Source organism: Columba livia, chromosome 3, assembly GCF_036013475.1.
Source record: "Columba livia isolate bColLiv1 breed racing homer chromosome 3, bColLiv1.pat.W.v2, whole genome shotgun sequence".
Taxonomy (NCBI): Eukaryota; Metazoa; Chordata; class Aves; order Columbiformes; family Columbidae; genus Columba; species Columba livia.
Genome location: NC_088604.1, coordinates 55,383,376 through 55,396,195, shown reverse-complemented (window position 1 = coordinate 55,396,195; position 12,820 = coordinate 55,383,376). Strand labels below are relative to the sequence as shown.

Genomic DNA, 12,820 nt, shown 5'->3' with positions numbered 1-12,820 from the left:
AAAGTAGCCAAGGTAGGAGATGTTACATCCCCACAGAAACCTGTGATATCCCCAGGACAAACCGTGTGTCAGTGGCCCTCTCCTGCAGCCTGAACCCTTTCCTGGGCCAAATCCTCAGCTCCGAATCTGGCCCTTGCTAGCCTTCCTCAGCTGCACAGTTGTTTCGCCACTTCTCTGTCACCCACCTCAGGCCACAGCTGTCCCCTGATGAAGGACAGCACCTGGGGCTGCTCCCCAGGGGAAGCCAGGAGCCCCAGGGCACTGACAGCAGCAAACTCCCACCTGAGCAAGCAGGTACACCTGGGGTAACAGCGGCACGGTGAAGAAGTCTGGTGCCTGATGTGAATGCTGTCGTGTGCATTTAGCAGTTTAGGTAAAATTGGATTTTTTTTCCAGTACATAGGTCTGTATCCTACCATTCAGTGGAAGCTGAGGTGACAATGTATACATAGTTCACAGTGCAGGGCAGATTTAGTCTAGATTTTGCTCATGTCAACATAACCTCCATCAGTTCATGTTCATTTTGTGTACAAGGTACTACTGAATGCCTTCCAGGACTCACTGAGGATGCACAACATCTCGAGGCCTGTAATATTAAAAATAACAAAACAAGAGGAAATAAAGATGAAGGAAGTATTGAACGTTTGATTGTGAAGCTATACAAACAGTTAACAGTTTAGCTGAATAAAAACAAATCTGAAAGAAAAATGTTATGCAGTGAGATTAAAGAGAAAAGAATGTTTATAGGTAGGAAATAAGTTCGTTTCCTTAAAATATTGTAGAACATAGCAAAATGTCACATTTACTTAGCTCCCAACTTTGCTTTTCTAAAAAATTAGAAAATAAAGGCCAAGGCAGCTTTAATTTGTATGCATCTAATGATGTTTGCTTTAATATGCAACTGCTGGTGGTTTTGAATTTGAATTACTGTAAAATGTGAATTACCATTATTTTTTTCTAGGCAAGCCTCTCTTCATTGTCATTTGACATCTCCTTAGGCTGGAATTCACCACTTACAAAAGCATAACAGAGGTTGTCAGAAGAACAAATTCCTGTACTCAGATCATTTCAAATAAAGAGACATCCTACCATGACAAGATTTGAATTCAGAAATGCCATCAACTTCTACATGAAAAAACCCAAACCCAAGACCAGCCATAAACACATGAAACAGCTGAGAAATTTCTCTCAACATGTGAAACTATCAGTATAATTAGAACATGTACTTTTCTTCAAATATAGGTAAAGGTTTTTTCAAGCAGCCTAAGCAATTTTATGAAGCATAATGAAAACTGAGCACCCAATTTACTTACAGGGTTATAACAATATTAACACCACTGTTTGTGTGGAAGCATAATTAAAAATCTTACAAAGGCATATGCTGCTCAAATGACTGAAAACCAGAAAATTTTACCAAATTTTAGATGGTGTTTTTTATTTATTGTTTACATTCATATGTTACTTATTTTTCCACACTAGAAATGCACTCTTCTGTAAAGAAAATCCAAGCAATGTTTTATCTAGGAAGTACTGGGAAACAACAAAACTAGTTCTGCAGTTAAGACATCCAAAAATATCTTCCAGGAAACAGACCTATAATCTTTATGAGAGTTGTAGTAGCATGTTCATCTCACGGCCTGTTACACAGGAAAAAAACCCCGTCATTTACGAGTTAATATTCTCCTGTAACATAGTTAGGAAATCAGCATTTTAAAGGTAAATCTGATTAGAAAATTAATATCCCATTGAAATTATGTTATTTAATTGCAAAGTAGGTGATTCATTTTCTACCTGCAGTACAGCAGGACCCGTTTTCATATTGTTCCACATCCGTCACTGGTTTGGTGACATTCCTCATCGAATGTGAGAGGTGTTGTTCCACTTTTCTGTCTGAAGAGACTGGCAAAATTCAGACTTTGTTTTCTGTCTTTGAAGATCTTGATCAAGTTGTAGCAGCTTAGTTGTTGCCAGGGAAAGGTCATTGTCCCTCCTATCATGCTAGACTTAAATACAGGTTTTGTTTGTTTGGTTGGCTGTTTTTTTAAGAGGTCAAACAGAATAAAACAAATACTTGTGTGTTACTGTATACTTCAGATTAAACCATTTTTGAAATACAACAGTAAAACGCATCAAATAAATGTATTAGGTTCATGGCATTACACTGTTTGTTTTTTGTCCTCCAACACAAAAGTGGCACCATTCAATCCAATGTCAGACTTAAGTGGATCTCTGTGTGCTTGTAGGGAGTAACTACATGCATTTGCAGATAGAGGTGAAGGCAGGATTCTGCATGGTGTTGAGTATCCTAAACTCTTATTAAATTTCTGTGGAAAACAATGAGGAAAAACTGTGCTGAATAATTCACATAAGTGCAAACATTCTAAGAACTGTGAAATACCAGTGGAAATTGTTGGTCCTTCAGGCTGAATGATTGTGCAGTGGGATAAACTGCAGCATGTACACCCACACATTTTGTAAGAAAAATGGCAGGCTTCAGTGAGTACAACATTCTAGCTGTGATAAAAAGTTAGATGCCCCAGCAATGGGCAGGTTAAAACTTTCTAGTAATATGCTGTGGGTGGAAAGGCCAAGGATATGCCGTGTTTCTTTTGTTTCATTAAGACTTTGGAAAACCACACTGTGAGGTGTTCAGAGAAGACATTACAGTTTGTTTTCTTCCATTCAGAAGTCTCTGAGTTCTTTGCTAAATGCTCTACACTACGTGTTCGATTCTTGGCATATTGTGGGTTCCAGTTTTTAAAGAAATATTGAAAATGAAAATACAATACACACCTGTGCTGGTTTGACTGAAAATGGGTTAATTTTCTTTGTGCAGTTATAAACGTTTGTTTTTCATAGCTATCACGCTCATTATTTGGACTTCATTTGAGAACAAGCAGACAACACCCCAGCACAGAGTTAACATTTTTAATTGCTCAGGTATGAGAGCCAAGGAGGTTTTGAGAGCTCTGCCCACAGGTGCGAGGCATCAAGGAAGGGGGGAATGGATAGGGCAGAGCTTGACTGACATCCAGACTGATCAATAAGAGTGTTCCATCCCATTAGTGTCATGCTGCATATTTAAGGAGTCGGTTTCTTCTGCTTTTGCTCTCTGGCTTTTTGGGCTCTTTCTCTTGCATGTGTTGTGTTTTGTTTTTTTTTTTTTTTTGCTTTGCTCTCTTTTGTTAGAGCCGGGGGAGTTTTTGGTGTGGGATGTTTAGTCTGGCTTTTGCTGTTTTGCAGATGCCTCTGAGCCTTTCTGCCTTTTTCCTCTCTTTTTCTCTCTCTGGGATCAGTTGTGGGGCCAGGTGCAGCTTGCTGGGACTGGCTGCTCAGTTGTGGACAGAGTTTGTTTGGAATTGCCTTGAGTATCTTTTATTTCTATTTTATATATATTTACTTGTAGTGTATTAGTATTTTGTTATTTTATTAAACTGTGTTTATCTCAGTCCAAGTTTCTCCCTTCCTTTTTGATTCTCTCCCCTACTGGGGAGGGGGCAGGAGGGGATGAGTGAGCAGTTATCGTGGTTGTATTGCTAGCTTGGGTTAAAAACCATGACAACACCTCCAAAGAGTGCATCTCTAGTGGTGTCTCCAACAATGCTCCCTTCCAGAAGTCCTCTCCTGCACCTCCCACCCCTCATGACTGCCATCCTTTCTTATGTTCCTTTGAGCAGAGGCACCATGTGCTCCTCTGGCTGATATTCTGGCCTGCGGTGGGGATATGTCAGTGCCAGCCCACCACAGTAATTAAGCACTAATCTGTGGAGCCATACAACCATAGGATAGCCTAGGCTGGAAGGGACCTCAGAAGATGATCTTGTCCAGCCTTTCATGGGGAAGCAGCCTTTCCAATTTCATCTTGAAAACCTTCAGTGATGAGAACTCTTACCACATTCCTGGGGTGGTTGTTCCAGCAATTAATTCATCTCACTGTAAAAAAATTTCTTTCTTGTATCAAGATGAAACCTCTCCCAAAACTTCTCTCTTCTTCTTTCCTCAGTAGACAAGGAAATCATGTGCAGCTATTTGTAAAAGTATTTTCTGTTCCATGTCAGGCACAGCCATCTGCAATTTCAGAACTTTTCTCCATCAACATGAGGATTCAAATTTTGGTTAACTGTCAGCTTATCTGTAAAACACACTGGTAATTTGGAATGCCAGTACTCTGGGATAAAAGGTAGCTTGCTTATTAAAAATCTGCAGCACATTCTGATTTCATCTTTTGCTTAATAATGGGTGGTTACAAACCAAGGAAGTCTTTAATGGTTCCTCATTTTTTCACCTAATTCATAAATGCAATTAAATCACTGACTACATACTCCTCTTTGACATATCTGTGCACTTTTGCATTTTTCTTAAAACAAGTTCCACTTGTTAAGCCATGGGTTTATCCATGTGATAAAGTGGCATACCTGCTTGCTGCTTTGATGTTGCAAATTCTAAATTCAAGGAGAGTCAAGACAACATGTGGGTCAAGCCAAAGGATGTGTGATCTAGAGAGCAGACTTCTCTCAGAGGCCTGAAATGAAACACTCCATTACTCAGAGGATGCCTACAAAAGCTTTCTGAGGCAGGCATGAAAAGCAGTTTGCCTTTCAGTGTAGCCTGCTCTGAGCAACCTGACCTAGTTGAAGATGTCCGTGCTCATTTAAGGGGTGGTTGGACTAGAAGACCTTTGAAGGTCTCCTCCAGTGCAAACTATTCTATCAAACTATTCTATGATTCTATAAGCCAGTGCCACAGAGAGCCCCAGCCAGAAAGCTGAGCTGAAGGCAAAGTGTGTGAGCTTGGATTCAGTGTTGGTTATTGTGGGGAAACTGCTCCTGTTTGGGGGCTGTCTGGGCATTTATTTGGGTGGAGCTGGGACACCTCTGCCTGCAGAGCACTGTGTTGCCATTCCCCAGATCATCTTCCCTGCTGACAACGAAGCCTGCAGCAACCCCTCCTCTGCTCTGCCAAGTGCTGTGTTTTGGAGGATGACAGCAGCCTGCTGTTATCAATCATTCTCTCATGATGAGTGGCTGAGGTCTATACAAGAAAATTACACAAAAGAATTGTTGTAGGCTTCATAAAACTCAGCAGTTCTCCCTTGTCTCTGTCCCCAGCGTTCTTTGAAGGGTGTCCCTCTCTCCCCCCGTTCCCTCCCTTCTTTCCTCCCTCTCTCCCTTTCCTCCCTCCCTCTCTTTCTCTCTTTTTCCCTCTCCCTCTCTCTCTTTCTCTCTCTTTCTTTCTTTCTTCTATGATACACAGGCATGCTTCCATATTTTGGTCTTGATTAATCATTAGGAGTGTAATTTTATTAAATACCACATATATCTCTGTATTTGTATTTGGGATTCTAGGATCTAACGCTGGGACAAACTGAGAGAAGGTTTCTGTGTGCTTCTGCCCACTGCTGGAATTACTGGCCTTTCTCTAAGCGCATTGTCCTTTCCTGATGCTGGACAAGTTACTGCATTCAAGTGTATCCAGTATTAAAAAAATAATTTTGAGGTTTTTTTCTGCATGTAACTTCCTAAAATTTGGTCAAGATCTCACAAACGGTCCTTCAAATTTTCCTGCCCCTTTTTTAAGGTCCAAGAGATACATGAAAATTGTAATATTATGAATTATGGATGTAGGAAGATGCTGAGCATTCTGACTTCCAAGAATCCTACCAGAGTTTGCAAATTCTCTCCACTTCGCAGTATCAGAATCCTAGACTCTGTTAATACTGATTTCAAACAAACAGTAGCTATTTAAGTCTCATCTGTTACTAAAATATTGTGCTTATGTGGCTGAAGAGTAGATGTAAAGAGAGGAATTTAAACGGTAATTTTAACAATTTCCTTTTCTGATAAGCTGAATTGTATCTCCTGTTTCCACAGCAAAATGGAGGAATGTTTTCTGCATCAGATATTTCTCCTCAGATAAACATGAGGAGTTAATCCAAGTAAATGCGTTGAGTTATTCAGTGATATCAGGAAAAATGCCTTTGACTGTAACATAAGGATTTTCTGTTGGTTTGCTGCTCTTTTAATTCCTCCCTGGCACAAATTCCATTTCCTTCTCAGAGATCAGCTCATCTGCCTGTCTCTTCTTTCTCTTCAGTTGTGTGATCTCATCCACTAGAGTCTGCTTCTCATTAAGATAAATTTTTAAATAACAAAAAGGTTGGGTGTTTTTTTTCTCTTTGTAGAACAAAAAGGTCTTTTTTTATCCTTAATTGATAAGCACACACTAACAAAATTACAAACATTTATGTAACAATCAACCAGGATAATTATAGATCATTTTACCCCACAGGTAGGTCAATTATTTCTTTAATCAAGTTATGCATATATTAAGTGTTGTCTGTACCCAGGCTGGTACTAATTGAAATGATGCATGATTACTGCATAATTTAAAAGCTCTTCAGATTGCAGAATTTGGTTTGGCCTAGCAAAGAACTTTGTTGTTGTTATTATTTTACAGCCAAATTAATCGTACTCTTTTAAATTCTGTATTTCATTTCTGCTGATTTTGTCTGCCTACACTTGTCTCCTTTGCAGACTGACTTTACCAGGGGCTGTGTCCCCATTCAAGCCCATTCAGTGGCCAGCAAGGAAAAGTTAAGCAAGCCTAGAAATGATGCAGGTTACAGGCATCACAAAGAAAACGGAATAACAGAATAGTCTATATCAGCTTTTATCCTAAAATAAACAGTATTTTCACGTTGATCACCTGTATAATAAACTCAACCTCAGTACTCTAAACTGAAAAATAGCAATGTTGATTTCTACGATATATTCAAGCTGAAACAATGATTGATCCAAGCTAGATTTTCTGGAAACACAAGCATTTAAATCCTGTACTTTTCCTAGAAAAATGCTCAGGAGCGTTTTCAAATAACGTCAGTAAAACGCGTTAAAAGATCATTTAGGCACGTTTATAACATGCAGCTTTGTAATTGCCCCCTTTTTGATTCTCGAGACTGCTACGAATAAGCAGTACACCGTTTTACCGCTTGATGGTGCTAAATGTTCTTCACACTTAAGCAAAGCTGTAAACAGACTTCAAAATCAGGTCACCTTCTGAAACAGTTTAAGTTGAAGCTTGAATCCTATTTCATTTTCATGGGAAACATATATTTGTCATTTGGTATCATGGATATTTGAAGATTAGGCATTACTGTTCACCTGCTGTAACTTCAGCACTGGAAACTGTTTTAAATGTGTAAATGTGTTTTAAATGTGCCAGGGATTCATCTGGCCTCCCCCTCTCAGATGCAGTTCCCCCCGCCACAGCTGGTGTTTATACCCAGTAGGTAAGGACAGCTGAGCACCTACAGGTTTCCCATGAGCTCCTTTTCCACAGACATGTCCCTGTCACTGTGTCTACTTCATGGTCACCTCACAGAATCGTAGAATAGTTTGGGTTAGAAGCGACCTTCAAAGGTCATCTACTCCAACCCCCTGCAAAGAGCAGAGACCTCCTTTCCAAACTCAGCATCATGTCCTCAGCATTCTCAAGAGTCACTGTTGACTCAGCAGCAGAACAAGGCTGACTCTGAGCCCATGGATTAGCACCACCATGAGCAGAGTTAGGCAAGAGCAAGGGCAAGATTTTTCAGGCAGGTCTTAGCTTAGGTTAGCACGGTGCAACTGGTGGGATTGGTTTGATTTGGGACAGACAGCAATACTAGGGCTTAGGACAATTCAGCATTAGAAGAGGAACAGTCTTGGTAATTAGAAAGGGTGTGGGTGGGGATCCATGCTTGGTCCTTAGGACTTGGGTGTAGTCAAAGACAGCAAAGATGGGGTGAGAGAAGGAGTTTGTATGTGCTTGTGTTTAGGAGGCTGGAGGCAGAATTTACAGGCAAAGTGACATTTTGCTGTAGTGTGGCTGCTGTCTGGAGAAGCTCAGGAAGGAGACCACCCAGGTGCTGCTACTCCTAACCTTTTACACAGAGCGCTTTTTAGGCCTCAGAGGAAAGGTCTCCACTGGCTTGCTCTCCTTCAGGATGGACGTGAACAACATGCTGTGCCTTTACAAACTCACTGGAATACTCATCACAGTCTCCCTAAGAGCTGACATGTGTGTTGCAGTAGGTATCCTGAACATGTCTTCTTTTCAGCCCACAGAGTTTGTAGGCTATATGCTTAACAAAGTCTGTAGATATCTTCTTAGAGCATGGAATAACTCCCCACAGAGCTAGTGAATCTAGCTGCAGGAACTTTTATCACTCATCTACCTGCTTGTTCCAGCATCCATGGGGCTCTTGTGCCTCAGAAATACCCTGCCAGTAGAATCCATCCCTACCCTCTGGAACATATGTCCAGCCTTCACTGAGCTCCTGAGGCATCACTGGTGCTTGGTGTTTCTAGCCAAGTGAGGAGACCTGCACACTCTGATTCTTACAAAAGGTCTCGAGCAACCACATGCACAGAATGAGAATTTTGTCAGCCTTCCATATGCAGTCAGGCAGGATGACATACAGGATGCATGGGAACTCCAGGGCTGGAGAAGTACTGGAGATTGCAGCCTGATCCCTTCTCAGATAAAGCCATGTCATCACCCTTTTGCCACAGCACCGAGGGAACAACCCACCGGAGAACCACTTCCTGCATTTGCACATCAGGACCTGTGCCCTCCTTGGCTATACTTTGTCTTCAGAGGCAGGGACAAAAATATGCATCCAGGTAGATTTGTACAGGGAAGCTGCCAAAGTTACGCTGAGTGTGAGTGCAGAAGGAAAACAATGTAAGAAGGGAAAGTGCAGAAGACACCTGTCCTGAGGACACCTTGAAGATGTTAGGAGGCTCTCTAGCTGTAAGAGAGTTACACTGAGATGCAGGCCTAGGTGTTGCACCCTTCTGTGCACATGGGAAATTACCTACCAGTCCTGTGAAAGATGCCTTGTGACTGACTGCAATTTGGGAAAGGGGTTTAACTGCGCTTTCTAGCATATGTGCTAAGGCATAAGTGTCTCTGCTATGGTAGGAGTGTCTCAGCCATGTATCTGCAATTATATATATTCCTGATTAACTTCAGATCAGGGTGGGATGTTGGTATCAGAAACCACATTAAAAAATGCCAAGAACTTTTGCAGCTCTCTGAGTATTTGCAAAACATAGGTTAGCACACTAATCTCACTAATACAATGCACAACATCTATCTGCTACTTTTGTATGTTTAAACTACTTCATAAAGGCCTAATCAAACCATATTAAACAGTGACTGTTCTCGGTCACTGCCCCAGCCCAAGAGCTTGAAGATGCAAGCCTGTCAGAGCACAATTAGAATCAAACTGCAAAATTACATGGCGGCCTCCCCAACTCCAACATGCACACCAAGCACTTTTCAAAGCAGGTTTTTCCTGGAAAACTCCCCTTGCTTTCAGCTGCTCAGTTAGCTCTATATTTTCGTCTGCTGTGCTGAAAACAGCATGTAGTAATGAAAAGCTCCATTTCTGGGGCTTTGCCTCTCTGCCTTTTGTTTGAAAGAAGTGTGCTGTCTGTTCTGGGGAAGACCTTTCCTACCCAGTTCTCACTTTTAGCACCCACCTGCTTAGCTGGGATGGGATCCCTGGTTCAGGGTGGTGCTTCCACTGAGCTCTGACACACAAACATCCATTCTCAGCTGATAAAAAGAGCTGTCCTAATCTTAGGTCACCTGTGGTGAGAAGGATTTGTTAGCGTACACACCTCATCATAGTTGCATGTACAGTTCAATACAGCATTGCTGCCAGTGCTGCTGCTAAAAAATCTGTGTAAGAATTAACTATATATAAAAGTAGTGCAATCAGACTGAAAAAAAATCAATAACTAACAAGAGTCAAATTATGTGCATACATATATGTGTAAATAGTAACATACTTTAATAAAAAAATGAATAATGCAATGTGTAATAATGCATATGTATATATATAGGCTAAAGGGAAAAATAATCTGCATATAAGAAATACACTATTTCATTATTTTTCTGTTTTACATAACCGTCAAGCAAACCAAATCACTCAGTCTGAAAGTTTGGCTATACATCTATATCCATAATGTCAATAAGCAGGCTGGAAGTTTTTACAATGAGTTAACTTCCTAATGTGGGTGGAGAAAACAACAAGCAGGGAACTTTCCTTCTGGAGAAAATCTGCCCTGTAGTCTGAAGGCTGCATAAGAAGTTAGTGGATAGGTGAAAGGGGAACATTTTGCATCATATAACAAACCATCGGTTATCCCTGTAGGTAAGAGACAAGCAGGGTTTGAAACCTCATTGAATATACCAGAACACCAGAATTCTGAAAAAGGACTGAGTAGGACCCAAGCTCTTTCCCATCTGGGCACATATCAGTATTTTAGTTATTGGTGTTCAGAAGGAAGATTTTTCCTCTTGCCAAATTATTTAACACCTGCCCAATGCATATTTTCTTGCATCTCTTTTGGAAGCAATAATCGACAAGGCTCTTTACTGCTGGAGACAAGATTCTAAAACAGAAAAAATAAGTGTTTTAATCTACTAGAGATATTCTTCAGATCATAACATTGAGGAGACGGAACATATATATGGGCCTATATAATGAAAAAAATCTATATTTGAGGTAACAGAGAGTAACAAATGATTTAATCTAAAAAAAAAAAAAAAAACTGGTGTAAGAAGAAATTTACTTACTTTTCCACAGGGACAAAAAGCAGCTAATCAAGAAGGAAGCTGAAACAACCTCCTACCTTTCGTGTCGCTTCACTGTGTTAACCAACCTGCCCAGACCTCAATCTAGTACAGACTAACTAGGATTCAGAACTTAGATCTTGATGTTACAGCAGGTATTTTCAAAGAGCTTTCACTTCTTTACTTATTAGCAGTTAAAACACCCCAATCACACATGAAGAATAAGCCATTATACAAATCTGTATTTTCCTAGATATTAATGACCATGTGCACATCTCATCTACCTTCTGTACTGTATCACCCATCTCAAAAAAGACATGACAGAACCGGAAAAAGGTACAGAGAAAAGCAATAAAGACAGTCAAAGCTTTGGAAGAATTTCTATTGTGTAAGCACCTCACAGACCAGGGCTCCTCAGCTAAGAAAATACATTAGGCAAGGGAGAATGCGTAGAATTTTACAGAATGATCAAAGAATCATTTTGGTTGGAAGAGACCCTCAAGATCATTGTGTCCAACCATAACGTAACTCTAGCAATAAACCATGTCCCTAAGAGCCTCATTTACACATGTTTTAAACACCTCCAGGGATGGTGACTCAACCACATCCCTGGGCAGCCTGTTCCAATGCTTCACAACCCTTTCTGTGAATGAATTTTTCCTAATATCCAATCTGAACTTCCCCTGGTGCAACTTGAGGCCATTTCCTCTTGTCCTATCACTTGCTACTTGGGAGCAGAGACCAACACCCTCCATGCTACAACCTCCTTTCAGGTAGTTGCAGACAGCAATAAGGTCTCTCCTCAGCCTCCTCTTCTCCAGGCTAAACAGCCCCAGTTCCCTCAGCTGCTCCTCATCAGACTTGTGCTCCAGGCCCCTCACCAGCTTCGTCACTCTCCTCTGAACTTGAATACATACAGTAGGGACACAGAAGTGTCATGAGTGACATGGAGGCAGTGAGTAGGGGCTGGCATCTCACTGTCTGTTCCCATACAACACATATTGGCATCTAGTATTAATCCCAACTTCCAATCAATCCTGAGGACATACTGAGTCCAGTAATGTTTGCATTTGTTCATAAATGATTGGGAAATTTCATTTTAAAATATCTGTAAGGCCAACGAAATACAAAATTACCAATTCTCTTCAAGAAGACCCTGCAGAGTCTGGGAGGATGCTTAACAAGTTCTTACACCACTTCAGTCACATGTTACCAGACTCTGTCTGACCAAGCACAGCTGCTCGTACAAGCGCTTACAGAAGTTATTGATTGGGGTAGATGGTTGTGAGCCATTGCTTGGCTAACTCTGCAGCCCTGTGAGATCAGAAATCTGCCTTGGAGTGACCGTTCCCGCTTTATTCTGTCTATGCTGTCTTAACATCCACAGTCTGCTGTGCAGTATTGATCACTCCCTACTGAGAGGTAAAAAGGAATTGAAAATCTAGAGGAAAAATGACATGTGAGTGACCAAGGATTGGAAGCAAATATGTTGCTCTCCGGGAGCAAAGAAGAGGATATTTATGACCAGTGAAGAGATCAGTTTATAAAAATCTATGTGGTCTGTTAAATTGTCAAATTGTGAGTGGGGAGGGAGGTAATGAAAAAATTAATTTGTTGAGACTGGAAAAAAAAAATTATCACCTACAATCTCAATCTGGTTCTTAACACATCCTCTTGCTTTCTGCAGAATACTTAAACCACTTTCCTTTTGCTTTAGTTCCAAATGGAAACCACCAGCTTCAGTTCATAATGGCCAGAAGAAAATATTTAGTGTGTTTTGCGGTGAAATTTTCATTAATCTCTGTAGCTGAATGTTTCCATGCAAGCAGTCAGTCATGTGCCTTGCTGTCTCTCAGGTCAAACTAATAAATCTTAAAAGAAAAAAATCCATATTAAAAAAGGCATTCAGACGGAAACTTGCATGCTTAGTGCCTGATAGCATTCTACAGAGTCAACATCAAACTGCTGTCACCTTCTTGCTGAAAGCAGTTATGTTCAGACATGCTAAAAGTTTGAATTATGGCTATATAACATTGTTCTCGGCCTCTGTACTATGTGCAGAAATATTTCAACTAAAGTAGTTTTAGCTAGTTAGATTGATAAAATGTGACACATAAACAGATTGTTATTGTGAGTTGTATCAGTTATCTAAAATATAATTTTAGACATAACATCTGAACACATCAATCTAAAA

At 40.6% G+C, this 12,820-nt stretch overlaps 1 protein-coding gene across 1 annotated transcript in view; it reads right to left on the bottom strand.

Moving 5' to 3' along the window:
* TPD52L1 (TPD52 like 1) overlaps positions 1–12,820 on the bottom strand; it is an 83,451-nt gene that overhangs the window by 66,154 nt on the left and 4,477 nt on the right. The gene's annotated exons all lie outside the window — the stretch shown is intronic.